We start from the raw sequence: 15,357 nt of genomic DNA on the forward strand, positions 1-15,357 counted from the left end.
ATGCCTCTTCTACCTTCCTTTAATGTGAATAATGTAAACCCAGAGACAGATATTGGGGTCCCAGCTGAAGATTTAGAAGCAAATCATCTAAGCCACCAGAGAGCTCTTACCTCTACCAATGTTGAGACTGAAGGGTTGATCCACTTAACCTCAGTTTGCATCTCTAGACTGCAGTGGTCCTCACTCAGACAACTCCTGAGACTGCACTGATCTCCTTATGCTGGTATTAAAGGTGTGAGCTCTGTTTCTCTTTTAGATTGATTCACTCTCATGTAGCCCAGGGTGTCCTTGAACTCACAGAGATCTATCTTCCTCTGAGTCATATGATTAAGGTGTGTGCCACCCCTGCCCAGCTTCAGTAACTGTAGATAGCTTTGCATTCTGATCTCCTGGCAGGTTTCTTTAGATCATAAGCTATATATCACCACACCTCACTGTGATTATTTTTATAACTTAACATTTGGTTCCTTTCATTTCTGATGAAGGTGAATGCAGTTCCATATCTCATTACTGTCTTTTTCTGGGTATGCAGGCATCCTCTGTATTTTCAGTTCGCATATTGATCCATGCTGGAAGTCACATGGAAGTTCTGTGTTCTAATATCAAAGAGAATCTGGGGAAGGAAAGCAAGATGTGTGAGATAGGCCTTATGTGTGAAGACTGAACCTCTTACATCTGGTAGTTTATTCCTTTTGTTAGGCTTGGAAATATCTAGACACTTTACCATCGAGTATGGATTCACTCTTTCCTTCTGCAGTGCCTATGAACCATGTTATATGTGTCTGACATTGCTCTATCAGTGAGTGATGTGATGTTTTTCTCCTTTCCTTTTGTCTCTAATATACTGTTTTCCTTAAATTCTCTTAAAAACAATTGATTCTAATTTCTGATGTGGCAAGACTCCCTATGCACCCTTTCAATAATGTCTTAATTTAGTCTTGAGCTGCGCGGCGCTAGCGGCGGCGGCGGCGGCATGGGCTGGTGGCGCGGTGTGCTGCGCTCTGTGTGGAGCTCTCTGTCGAAGGAGGACAGATTATTCGAGAGAAAAGAATTGTAGAAGCGGCAAACAGAAAAGAGCTAGACTATGAAGCAGGAGACATCCCAACAGAGTGGGAAGCATGGATTAGAAGAACAAGAAAGACTCTGCCTACTATGGAGGAAATACTAAAGAATGAAAAATACAGAGAAGAAATTAAAATAAAAAGCAAAGATTTTTATGAAAAAGACAAACTGAGTAAAGAAACCAGCGAGGAACTCTTGCCTGCACCTGCTGCAACTCAGATTAAAGGACATGCCTCTGCTCCATACTTTGGAAAGGAAGAACCCTCAGCGGCTCCCACCAGCACTGGGAAAACTTTTCAGCCAGGATCCTGGATGCCAGAAGCTGGCAAAAGACAGAGTCAATGAGTGCACTACAGTAAAGTCGTTTCATCTATGTGGACATGGCTATTAACAAATAAAACAATGGGTAAAAGTTGATCACTTTGTATTTCCTGAATATGCACCCTATATTCCATAAAGCTTGAGTTATTATTATGTATAATGTGACATTGTACATACAGAAGCCTAAATATTTTTCAATTTGAATTCTACATTGATTTACTCATCATTTCCTTCCTTGGGTTACACTGCTGCAAGTGCCATGCCACTGTGAATACTTGGTACATGTAAGGTTCTCGAGCTCAAGGAACCACCACAGATAACATGAGGACAACAGTGGATGTTCACAGCTGCTAAAAAGGGACATGGAGGTAGGATTCAAATTTCAAAAAGAAAACTTGGGAGAACATGTGACTCAAAGAAAATTTAGTACTAGGTTTGCTGGTAGATGACTTAGGAACAGTCATTTGAATCTTCTACATAGTAAGATAGAATTTTGGCCTGATTAGCATGTACCTTGGGGTTCTGTTTTTAGAGACAGGGTCTCATTGTATTCACCACACTGGCCTCAAATTCAGAGATCCATCTGCCTCTGCAACATGCCAAGCCTCAATTGCCTTCTTCCTTGTTAAAAACCACCTAGCTATGGAGCATTCAAAGTAGAATTTAAATATTAAATAATAGCTTGCCTGACACATTTCATTTTCTAGACACTTCAAAGTTTATTATGTCTCTTGAAAAACAGACTTTAACCTATTTTAAGTTTTTAGTCTCGAGAGTGAAAATGTTCACACTAACAAAAGAACTTTAGGTATACCTTAAATATATACTTTTCAGAGCTAAATTCTTCCAGTTTTCCATGCCTCCACTAAAATATTATAGGATCCTTCTGCAATGGTGGGCATAACGCTGTGCAAACTTTAAAGCATAAAAAGATGTTTCTGATTCCAAGGTTTAATCATATAACCTAGCTATGCCTACATTTAAAGTAGATATACACAGAAGTAACTATATGGACTGAGCATGTTGTCTTTAGGAATACATACACACACATATGTAACAAAGAAAAAGAGGCCATGAATTTGAAAGAGGGCAGGGGTTGGAGTTCAGGAACATGGGAGGGTTTAGAGGGAGGAAAGGGAAGGGGGAAATGATGTAACTATAATCTCAAAAAATAAAAAATTAAGGAAAAAAAATAATGTCTTAATTTTTATGCTATATAAACTCAGATATAAACGATTTGCTTTAAAAATGAGATCTGCAATTTTTTACCCATCTTTCTCAGCTTCTTTATTCTTTTTTTGAACACATCACTGTTGTTTTCAAGTTCTATTTTTGGACTTCTATATGATTAGCTTTATTATTTTATCATCTCATTGGCATACTTTTACCCTATTGTGTATCTAATAAGAGTTTATTATGTGCCAAATTAGTGTGACATAGAACCACAAATGGCACAAAACTCAGCTCCTTCTCCAGAACCATGTCCCTCCATGTATATTTCTCCTTTTCTACCAAGTGAACAGGGTGAGCAGATGTCTCCCCAATGAAGTTATGACTTGAGGAAGTGGGAGTTTGGGTAGTCTTATATTGTATTTGTGTGTGTGTGTGTGTGTGTATGTGTATGTGTGTTTGTATGTGTGTGTCTGTGTGTGTGTTGTACATGGGAGTGCAATACCCACTGAGATAAAAAAGCTATTTGATCGCCTAGAGCCATTATTATATGTGTTTGGCAGCCGTGGGTTCTGAGAACTGGGTCTAGTCCTCAGAGAGAACAGCATAACAGTTTCAACTGTTGAGTTATATCTTCAGTCCTTTCTATAGTATGTTGAAGAGACTAACTAGTTTTCCTTATTTTATGTCTCCCCCTCTTCTAATTTCTCTAAAGCAGTGGTTCTCAATCTGTGGGTTATGACCCCTTTTAAAAAACCTTTAACTTTGAAGACATTTATATTATTGTGGTAGTTTAAATGTGATTGGCCCACATATGCTCATTTGGAGTGGCTTTATTTATGATGTGGCTTTATTGCACTAGGTATGGCCTTGTTGGAGGAAGGGTGCCACTGTAGGGGTGGGCTTTGAGACATCACAGATGCTCAACCATGCCCAGTGTCTCAGACTACTACCTGTTTCGTTTGGGTCAATATTTAGAGCTCAGCTCCTTCTCCAGAACCATGTCTGCCTGAATGCCACCATTTAAATTAAAAAATAAAGTCTTTAATTCATGTTTCTCACACAGTCTCCAGGTTTCAACATCACTTATTAGCTGAAAATGTCTTCCTGGAAAATGTAGACCCATAGTAATAATTTGCATGATAACAATTATTTTCAGTTACCATTATGGATGCCAAAAGCCTTGAATAATTTTTTCCCTCTATTGTAGGTGGAGTTTCTTTCCCACCTGGTGGCATAGCCAATTAGCCCCAAATAAACACACAGAGATTTATATTAATCATAAACTGTTTGGCTACTGGCTCAGAATCCTTACTGGCCTTAATTTATTCACCTATAGCTATTAATATATGTATTTCTGCATTACCTTATCTTACCAGAGAACACTTGGCACGCCCTGTGGCTACATGGTGTCTCTCTCACGGCCTCTCTTTCCTCCTCTCCCCAGAATTCTCCTTGTCTAATAGCCCCAACTATCCTTCCTTCCTGGCTACTGGTCAATCATTGTTTTATTTATCAACTAATAAGGGAAACATATATACTGAAGAACATTCCCCATCACGGTAAAGTATCACCCAGCAAAGGCTGAACCTCAGGGAAAAATATCAGGAAAATTAAGTTCCCAGCAAATCTGCCCCACTCTCTTGTACTTCCTTTTTATTTTGGGGTATTTCTGGGTTTAGGATTACAAATAGTTACAGGGAATTTCCATATATGCATATATGTATGCATTTACAATGAAAATTAAATGACCTTAGTTAAATATAGAAAGCTTTAACTGAAAAATTTTTCTTACATTAGCCCTTTGGTGACCCAGAATCCTGTAAAGACTGACAGATCGTGTGCATTTACACCATGAACCTTGTCTACACCCATCTCTGATGACCTATTAGCTTTCTTTTCTGTTTTGTGATTGAAAATTTAAAATGGTATTGTTCAGGCATTTTGTGGATTAAGTATAAATTTACATTTGTTTCTGGGTTTCACATGATTTATCTAGGGTTGTGATTTGAAAGAGGTGAGGGAGACATATCAACAAGATTTATTCTGTATATGTTCTATCTGATGTCATTTAAGATGAGAGAGAAATGGTGACATAGCGAGAAAAACTTAAACTGTACAAAGGATAGAATCATGTACCTGATAATATAGTTCAATGACATTGCTTGTATATTTATATCTACTGGAATATTTATTAGAATTAACCCAAAAGGTTCATTTCATCCTCATACAGTTAGGAAGAATTGAAGGGCAAATGCAGAGAAGCAGGGGAGATTATTACCATGTTTGAGGCAGTCACACTATAAACAAATAAATATGAAAGTTAATTGTATTATAAGTGAAATAAAAATCAGCTGAAGTAATTCTGGAAAGATAGCATAAAGCTGGGGCAAATGAATTTATCTATGTCACCAATGGATACTGTTCACATAGTGAAGGAGAAGCCAAAGGCACTGACTTAAGTAATATTACAAAATACTTGCTTTCACAGTAAAGCTTAAGAGAAAGACCAAAATTTCTTTTCACAAACATGGTATCATGGGTAGAAAATCTTTCTGCCAGGAGAACAAACTAGCATAAAGAGGTCTACAAATAGTTAAATAAACTATAAAAATACAGAATCAAATTTTATCACTGCTTAAGTGGTTACTTTAAAATAACTATGTGAAGACAGATCAGCCTCTGCGGTATAAACTCAGAGGGAGAGATATCTGTTTAATACATATTAAGCACCATAAACCTGTGTTGTATGATGGAGAAATAATAAGAGAGCAGATGGTAGGTAAGCAGATATGAGAACAGATGATAGACAGATGATGCATAGATAGATGATAAACATATGGATATATACATCTGTATAGGTTCTGGATAGATAGATGATAGTTAAAGGGATGATAGACATATAGATGAGGAAATGGGATGTTGAATGTTTGAACACTTAATCACAAACTGATGTTATTGTTTTGAGAGTTTGTAGGACTTTAGGAGGTGGGGCCTTGCTGATAAATTTACTTTGTGTGGAACTTATCTAGTAGGTTGGCGCATTTCTCAGCCAGAGTTCCTCTCTGCGTCCTAACAACAAACACTCTGACACCAGACCTGCCATCTTCAGTGCCACAATTGTATGCTGTTCCTGCTGCCAAACATGCCTGGCCCTCAAGCTCTGCATCTAAATTTAAATCATGCACAACAATTTTTCTCACAGTACAAATGGAGTAACTAAGGTTGAGGTTGAATGCTTTTAAAAAATTTTTATGCCAAAGGACCTGGGAAACATTAACAGTGTAGAAGTGCATGCCAGAAAACTGAAGAGCTATACTATAAAATATCAACTCATTCACACAGACATGCCTGGACCAAGCACAACCAGGGAACTAAATCTCAGTCTGAATAAAGCCACCACTCTGTCTGCTCACATACTAATTTCTTCCATTACATTGCCTTTGGAAAGCCCCAAGTAAAGAAATCTCTTTAGTATAAAATGACATGATGGAGAGATTCTCTTTTTCTTTTTATTAAATATATATTCATTTCTTATAAATATATCTTTCTTATAGTTTCCCCTCTTCCACTCCTCCCAGATCCTCTCTACCTTCCCTCCATTTCACATCTATTACCTTCCCATCTCTCACTAGAAATGAACAGATTTCCAAGAGACAACAACCAATTATGACAAAACTAAAACATAATTAGGTGAAGCAAAAACTATCATGTCACATGGCATGACACATAAGACATGGCAACTCAACAGGAGGAAGAGTTCCAAGCCACTTACAGGAGTAAAAGACCCTCTCATTACAACAATCAGAAGTCCCATAAAAATAATAAGCTAATAACTATAATATATAGGATCTGGTGCAGAACTGTATAGGCCCTGTGCTTGCTGGTTCAGTCTCTATGAGCTAATTTGAGATAGTTTAGTTGATTGAGAGGACCCTGTTTTCCTAGTGTTCTTTATATTCTCTGCTTCTTACAATCTTTTCAGGATTCCTTGAACTATGAGGGGAAGGATTTGATGGAGACCTCACATTTATACTCTATCTCTACTTGTTGTCTGTCTGTGTGTCTCTGTATCTGTTCCCATCTCATGTTCAAGGAAAATTGCACTGATGATGGAATAAGGCACTGATATGTGAGTATATTAAAAGATCATTTGGAGTCATTTTATTAATACTTTATTTTTTGTTACCAATGGAGTTTGTTTTTACCCTGTATCTCTGGGTTACTTCTTGGTTACCCAAGTGTTGAGTATTGGTTCCCTCTTATGGCATAAGCCTTAAGTTAAATCAAACATTGACTGGCTATTCCTACAAATTTTGTATCACCATTGCGCTGACATAATTTTTTAGCCAGGAGAAATTGTAAATCAATGGTTTTGTGGCTGAGTTGGTTTCCATGTTTCTTTTTCAGTAGCCTGCAAGTACCTTCCCTCACTAAACTGTCTCCTTATATGAAGTCTCCATAGAAGCACCATCTCAACTTCAATGAGTTGTGTAGGTATTGTCCTCCACAGAGGGTCACCCACTGTTACTTTTGCAAAGAGACACCCTTTTCTTAGCCACATCCTGGTTTGCTTGGGGCTATCAATGAGAACACATGTGATAGTGATAGATAAATAGATAATAATAGCTTTATTATCACTTGTTTAACAGCTAATATCCACTTTTAAGTGAGTACATACCAAATTTATCTTTCTGGATTTGAGTTACCTCACTCCAGTTGATTTTTTCTAGTTGTGTCTTGTTATCTGCACATTTTTATGTCATTGCTTTTTGGACAGCTGAGTAATACCCCACATTTTCTTCATCCATTCTTCTGTTGAGGGATATCTAGGTTATTTCAAGTTTCTGGCTATTATGAATAAAGCTGCCATGGACATGGGAAAGCAAGAGTTATTGTGGTAGGATGGAGCATCCTTTGGGTATATGCCCAACAGTGACATAGTTGGATCTTCATTCCAAACATTCTGAAGAACTGCTGAATTGATTCCCACAGTGACAGTACCAGTTGGCACTCACATCAGCAATGGGAGAGTGTTCCCCTTGTTCCATGTCCTCACAAGTATGAGCTTGGTATGAATAGCAAGTCAGGTGTAGAAAGGGAAACTGCCACATCATTTCCAAAAGAGTGAAACACAAACATAAATAGCATGGTCATTGTATGGGAAAACAGCAGACAGGAAGTGGGGAGAAAAAGAGCAAAGTCTAGGAGAGATGAATGTGCTTGGATATGATATTTAAAATAACTACGGCTAATATAATTGCATTTGATATTTTACAATGCTGAGAGAAGAGATATTTTTAATATAAAAAACGACAAGCTTCTGAGATAATGGATACACTAATTAATGTAATTTAGCCACTAATTTATGGCTCTATCAAAGGATCATGTTGTATGCCATGAGTGTATTCAATTATTTGTCAACTAAAAAATAAATGTGAAATGAAAAGAATGGGAAAGGAATTATGTCAGAAAAGAAGAATATAAATATCACACATATTTTTTCAGATAAGTGAATTAAGTTTTTAAGGCAAGTGGATCAGAAAAAAAAATGAGTCCTAAATTTCTTAAGCGTAATTTCTGCTAGTTCTTGAACCAAACCTCACAAAAGCAATTATCATATAATTTGTTGATTTCAATCCCAAGTGAATGTTTGCCCAACACGCCCCATCACAGATCTCATGTGCATTAAATATTTATGCCCAAGCTGTTACATGGAATTCTTGAGTCTATACTTTGCTTTTAGAATTAATTTATTTCTAATTTTTAATGCAATGTAATTAGCTGAATTGCTCTTAGAATATAATCACTTGTTATATATTTGAATAGTTAATCATGGCTTTGTGGGAATGTGACTGGCTTACAATTATCTACATGTCTGTCAAGTTCTTTTTGGCTAGAAAAGTGTGATTGATTTTAGTGTCCAGTTTAAAGGAAGCACACTAGCGGTGACTCCCAGACTAGGTCTTATCCCTCTGCTGACTTAAATCAAGGATGAAAATGTAGGGTTTTAGAAATGCCCTTTAGGACCAGTTACATAAATGTAACTGGTTAATTAGCACATCAGAGGGAAGACAAATTTTGACATATATCCTTGACTCACATTAGCAAGATTGCTCAGCTTTGAATTCAGGGTGCAGAGAATTGCCACATTAGATAACATAGTGTCTAGGAAGTCAACTTCCTTATACTTTCCATATACTTTGTATTTTTAAAAAACTAAACTACATGTTGCACTAGGCTCATGCATATTAGTGACTTTTTTCTTCTCATTTTCATGAATATTTCTGATTTGCAAATCACATAATGTTTTCTTCCTAAATTTTCACATGGCATGGTGATGGCACATCTATTATACACCTTATGGAATGAAGTTCAAACGAGGTTATTTCTTGACTGAAAGCTAACAATTTCAGACCTTTATACTGCCATCCAGTATCTATTTCCTTTCATTTCTGACCTTATTTTAAAAATGACCCTTTTGTTTCTGACCCTTTGCAAACTATAATTTTTCTGCACTCAACCAAATGGTCTGTGATTCTTTCCCTCTTCACTCAGACTTCAGAGTGTACTTTCACACATTCAAGTTCAATCAGAAGTTTGACCATGCCCAGGAACTGGACTTCAATGCCTCTGCCATCTTTATCTTTAAGAAATATAAGAAGGGTTGCTGAATGACAGAGGAGCTTTGTGACTCAGATTGCCTTTGCCCTGGAGTCTGTCTCATACCCTGTTTGTGTTTAATACCTTGGTTATGCTAACAAGGTTATGCTAACAAGGAAAAAAAAAGCCTCAAGGATGAGCATGTCTGGAGGTCTGAAATGACATGTTCATCGGTATATCCTCATAATGAGGAGAATCAAAACTGGGAGTTTTGATATGATGACAATGATGTCACTGATGCAGGATTATAGCTTTGGAAATGGCTTACCTAACTGCCAAGTAATAACCACTTCTGATGGCAGAGATAGTGAGAGCAGTTCTTCTTCCCTTTCCACATTTTTCTCTATGCAATTTTATAGCCACAAATCCATTTAAATCTTCAAACTTCTTTATCAAGAAAGATATCATTTATCAATTTTAAGGATAGAGAGAGAAAGATCAAAATGAAACTGAATTCAGTTCTCTGTCAGGGTTGGCAACAGCATTTTTGAGAGATTTGAGAAGAATGTTATATCTGCAGCCAAGTTGTTTTGGCAAAGAAAGACTTCTCCTGATGTAAAATGGCTTCATCAGTGTCCATTCTAATTTGTGTTAAGACGGTAAACTAATATGCCTGTATTCAAACTAAGGTAAAGAAATACTGGCTTTAATGTTGTAAACAAAAATTATATGATTGCACTAGAAATTACAAACCCAGTAACACTACTGGGTCAATAGGTCTCAGAAGAAAGAGCAACTGACCAACATTTATTTTTTAATTTTTCTGATTTATATAGGAGGGTAATAATGCTGTTGCTCAATGTCATGGAAAATTACTTTAGAAGTATTAAGTGTTGGAAATACTGCCCTTGGACCCTAAATTCTTAGAAATGATTTCTTTTCTATAACTATAAATTATCATGCAGACCAGTTCTCACTAAAACGAGATAGCTGCTGTCATACCAGCTCTTCTTTCTCTGGGCACAAAATACTTGGAGAATATGAAATGTGTTTGCAGCACACACAAAACATACTTAAGATGTGTCTCCAAACATGTAGAGCCTATAGAATCCCTTTCCATTGACTAGCCTCTACTCCTACTCCTTGAACAATGACTTGTTTGGGAGCCAGTTTGTTCACTGAGTTTGTTAAAACATGATCTTTGCATGCTCTCAAACCATGAGTGTGCTTCTGGCTATATCTTAAATATCCAAATATCATTGCCTAAATTACCCACAATGAGCCTGATGGATGTTTACTTAATAAATTTGAAATCATTTGTTTATCTACATTATCTCATATACTCCAATTAATCTTCTTTTGCCAACCCAGCATTATGCTTGTCTTAGTCATTGTTTCTATTGTCATAAAGCACCATGACACAAAGCAACTTGGGGAGGAAAGTTTTTATTACAGTTCCACAGCACAGCTCATTATAGAGGAAAGTCAGAGCAATAACTCACACAGGACAGGAACATGAAGGCAGGTTCTGATTCAGAGACCTTGAAAGAATGCTCTTTGCTGGCTTACTCCTCATGGTTTACCCAGCTTGATTTCTTATAGCACCCAGGATCACCAGACCAGAGATGGTACCACCTGAAATGAGCTGGGTCTTCATCAATCACCAGTCAAGAAAATGCACCACAGTTTTACTCAGAGGCCAGTCTGGTGGGGGTACTTTTCCAGTTGAGGTTGTGTTTTTCCTAATGACCTTTAGCTTGTATCAAGCTGATATAAAACCAGTCAGCACAGTAGTGGATGCAGAGATGCTGCTTTTTTTTCCTTCTGCAAAATGGTAGACACGTATGCTGAAGACGTCTGCTGACTTGAAACAATGACTCAGTGGGCTTAATTTCAACATTCTTTATTTAAATCCCAATGACTCAAAAGGAAGTAAAGAAATGCTATAGCACTGTTACTCACTCTACTCCTTTAACAGAGCAATGAAGCCTTCAGGAAAATGCATTTTCCACTCAAGAATATGTTGGGCACAGCCCAATGGCTCCACCATGCCTTTACTGTTCTCACATACAGATTAACTTTGGGTACCTAAAAGGCGAATGGACAATTTTGTAAACTACATTGTCTAATCTTGGTTCCTCATAAGTTTCTCACAGCCTTACTGGTGATTCTTGAGATAAGTGTGAAAACAAACTCCCACCCCCTCCAACTATGACCTCAGAGTTTGTTACTTGGGAAACCTAAATAGAGATAATAAGCTTACATTTTTTTGAAGTTTCCATAGTCTTCACTCATTACAGGCTAATTAATTTCCCCAGTTTCTTCTTGTTGCCCTTTCCTACTTTCCAGTGTGATCATTTTTGACCTTGCCTCCTAAGGCAGGAAGATAAATATTCTGCTTACTTGGTTTGTCTCTGTGAAATCCCCACCCAGTAATTAATGCCTGTGACAAGTACATTTAGGAAAATGTTGTCTGAGGCAATATTTGCTTATTTGTCTACTCTGTAGACTTTTAAGACCATGTCTTTTCTCAAAGAGCCTCAGGGCACATGTACAACGAAGAATTCTGCTAATTAAGATGCAGCTGCCACATCAATAAAACATCAGATGGAGACAGCAGAAGATGTGGGAGAGGGTGTGAAGGTCCCACTGTTTTGTTAAATAAGGATTTTAACAATTTTTAACTTTCTTTCCTTAAGAGCCTGTGATATCCCTTGAGATGTCTAATTGGGGTTTGGATCATAAGTACCCACTCCCTCAGTGAAAGCAGCGCTTGCTCCAGAGAGGCCAGGATAGAAGTCACAGCTCATGTTTGGTACTATCTGGATGAAGCTGAAGATTGGAAGCTGGTAGCCCAAGGACAAACAGGGAGGATGTTGTTGGCTTTTCACATTGCTGTTACTCCAAGGAAACTTGGAATTCTCCAAAGAAGCAGAGCTGTGCTCTCAAGTTCCAGAGAAACAAAGCATGTGACCCTAGTCAAATCAAAATACCCTTTCTATGATTCAAACTCTGTGATGCCCAGGGCCAACCATATCTGGTTATTTCATATGACCTTGTGTGGCAGTTGGCTATAATATGCATTATTTTATGGTGTTGTTTGCCTGGCATTTTGTTTTGTTTGTTTTGCTAAGTTTCTTAGCTCAGTTTGACCTCAAATTCCATGTGTAGTCAAGGATGATCTTGACATTCTTTTTATTTTAAAACCATAATCATTTATTTATGAATAACTATTATACTATGTGTAATTTGGGTATTCAATATTTATCCCATTGAAAAGCAATCCCTTTGTATCATTTTTTCAGATGATCCTTTAAAAATCTTGATGCAATGTTGAATTCTGCCAAAATATTTTCTGCATTTATTGAGGATACTCATTATAGTATTTTAATCTATTAATGAATGTTATGTACAAAATTATGTATTTATCTGTGCTGATCCTCCTTATATCTTGGGAAAATATCTATTTGAACATGATATTTAACTCTTTTGAATATTCTATTGAACCTGTTGCTTTTGTGTTCAGGACATTGGACTGTAATTTTTTTCTTCCTTCAATTAACTTATATGGTGTTAATTGTTCAAAATTCTTGCTTAATAAAATAATTTTTGGAATAGTACATACTTAATCCTTAGAAGTTTCTGAAGGTTAGAGGTGTCTCTCTCTCTCATATTAGGAAATTCACAGTGAAGCCATTTAACTGGTCTGCTTTGGCAAGTTCTGATCTCTTTGCATGTGGTATGTTTAAACAGGCTTATTCATTTCATTTGGATTGTAAAATTTTGTCTTCTAATTCTTTACAGTGATCATTCCTATTTCCCTTGTCAGAGTTCTCTTGCTTTATTTTTCATTTCTTATTATTTTATTTGAAGCTAAATCAATTTTCATTAATCTTATCTAGTTAAAAGTTTACAAATATTCTTTATTTAAAATTCCTTAGTTTAAAAAATGTTTCATTTCTATTTTTCTCTGGGTTCTGCTACACCTATTTCTGCTTTTCCCTGTTAGGATTCTTACTTTCCATTAATTGAACTTAATTGGTTCTTTTTCCACTTAACTAATATGTAAAACAAATTAGTTGAATGCATTTTCTTATCTTGGTCATAGCATGTTTATTTCTTGCCACAACTCCCCCCTCCTCCCTTCCTTCCTTGTCTCAACTAGTGCAGATTAGGTTTAGAAAATTTTTATTGTTATTTTTGAGATTACAAAACAATTATTTCTCTCCCTTCCATTTCCTCCCCCCAAATCCTCCCACAAACCTCTCCTTGCTTTCTTTGAAACTCATGGTTTCTTATTTAACTGTCATTACATGAACACATATTGTATGTCTATATATACATGTTCCTTCATACAACCTTCTCAGTCTCTACAATGCCTGTGTACATGTTGGAAGGGCTGACTACTGGATATGGGAAAGCCAGTTTGGAGTATTCCTTCTTGGGAAAGACTATTTCTCCCACCCTCAGCATTCCTTAGCTGATTATCGTTCTTTGTGTCTGGTTGAGGCCTTATGGCATTTAATTTGATCACTTTGGCATGTCTATTGTTGTCATTGTGGTTCAGCTCATGTTTAGGAGGTCATGTTTGTAAGTCTTTATGTGTGTAGCTTCTGACATTATTACTCTTGTTTCTATATATAATTCTAATTTCATTTGTGTCAAATTTTATCTTTGGCTACTTCTGCAACTCATTGACGTCTCAGGAGTACATTGTGGCTTTTGAGTTTTTCCTCCCATTGTTTGTTTCTATTTTAATATCATTTGGATGACAGAGGATTCATATTACTACTCAATCTCTTGAAATATATTAAAACATACTAAGACTTGTTTTTTAACTGGATATTGCCATATACTGTTTCTTTTTAAGAAAGGTGTTTATCTGCTTCTGTTAGATGGAATGTTTTATTTTTATCAGTTAAGTTGAATTGTCCTGTGCTGCTATTCAAGCTTCAGGTTTCTTCCTGATTTTTTTTCTACACATAGAAAAAGTAGAAATAGAAGCCTAATAATACATTTCTAATATATTGCTACCACTATCTTCATTAACTTCTATAAACATGGGTTTTATATATTAAAGTGCTGACTTATGTCTTAGGATTTTATATGTTTATAACACTTTTAACCAGGTGACAACTTGATTAGTTTGTAATTTTTGGTGAACTCACCTGCTTTTGTCTAATACGGGAAAGGTGAGGCTATTAAATATTTAAATAGACTTGTTCTAGATTTGAAATGATTTTCTTCTTGTGAGGAACCCATAATTTACATATTAGTTATTATGTCAAGTCTTCGTTGTCATAATCAAATATTTAAGGTAATAAGTTATAATTTTGGAGTTGTTGCTCAATGACACATGTTATCCAATGTACTAGGGTTTGTGAGTAGATGTCAACATGGTTAAAATACATGGTGGATCATACCTTATACCACATGGCTAGAACATGAAAGAGAACAAAAGAAATTGGAACTTTAATCTTCAAAAAAGTTATGTTCCACTGATCTAATCTTTTCAACTAGACCTTCAACAGTTCTACCACTTATCATAAAATCTAAGGGCTAGCCAGGCGGTGGTGATGTACTCCTTTAATCTAAGCACTTGAGAGGCAGAGGCAGGTGGATCTCTGTTAGTTTGACACCAGCCTGGTCTGCAAACCTAGTTTTAAAACAGCCTTTAAAGCCACAGAACACCCCTGTCTTGAATCCCCCATATATATATGAATTACTTCTGTTTCTATTCTGAACATGAAAATCTAGCCTCAATTTTTTCTGATAAAGAAATATTCATGGTCATGAAGACAGTCAGTTTCTTGGTATCACAATTTTCTCTAGCTTTAATGTAGCATAAATCATAAACCGTAGTACACTGGATGTGTCCAAATATTATACCATGTCCTTGGAATTTTTGGAGTTGTCCTTTACAATTGGATTTTTTCTCATCATTATGATTTCTGGGGGTCTAGTGACCAGCAAAGTTCTCTTGGACTCCGCTAGCTTTTCTCTTCATACCTGTTATATCTGCCCAGTGCTAGACCATGTCCAGACTCAGAATATCTCCTACTCCATACCAAAAGCCTCAGTGTCCCTTCACATTAGCTGTAATCCAACCAAAGAGAATTCTTCTAAGTCTCCCATCATCTCCATGTCCACTGTTGAGACAGTCTGATCAGTCACTAACTTTATGTCCACAGGAAATATTAC

General features: G+C 36.5%; 1 pseudogene; it reads left to right on the top strand.

The window, feature by feature from the left end:
- Positions 1 to 973: 973 nt before the first annotated feature.
- Positions 974 to 1,479, top strand: LOC121133671 (annotated as a pseudogene).
- Positions 1,480 to 15,357: the final 13,878 nt, after the last annotated feature.

This window comes from Mesocricetus auratus, unplaced genomic scaffold, assembly GCF_017639785.1.
Source record: "Mesocricetus auratus isolate SY011 unplaced genomic scaffold, BCM_Maur_2.0 Super-Scaffold_100023, whole genome shotgun sequence".
NCBI classification, from domain to species: domain Eukaryota; kingdom Metazoa; phylum Chordata; class Mammalia; order Rodentia; family Cricetidae; genus Mesocricetus; species Mesocricetus auratus.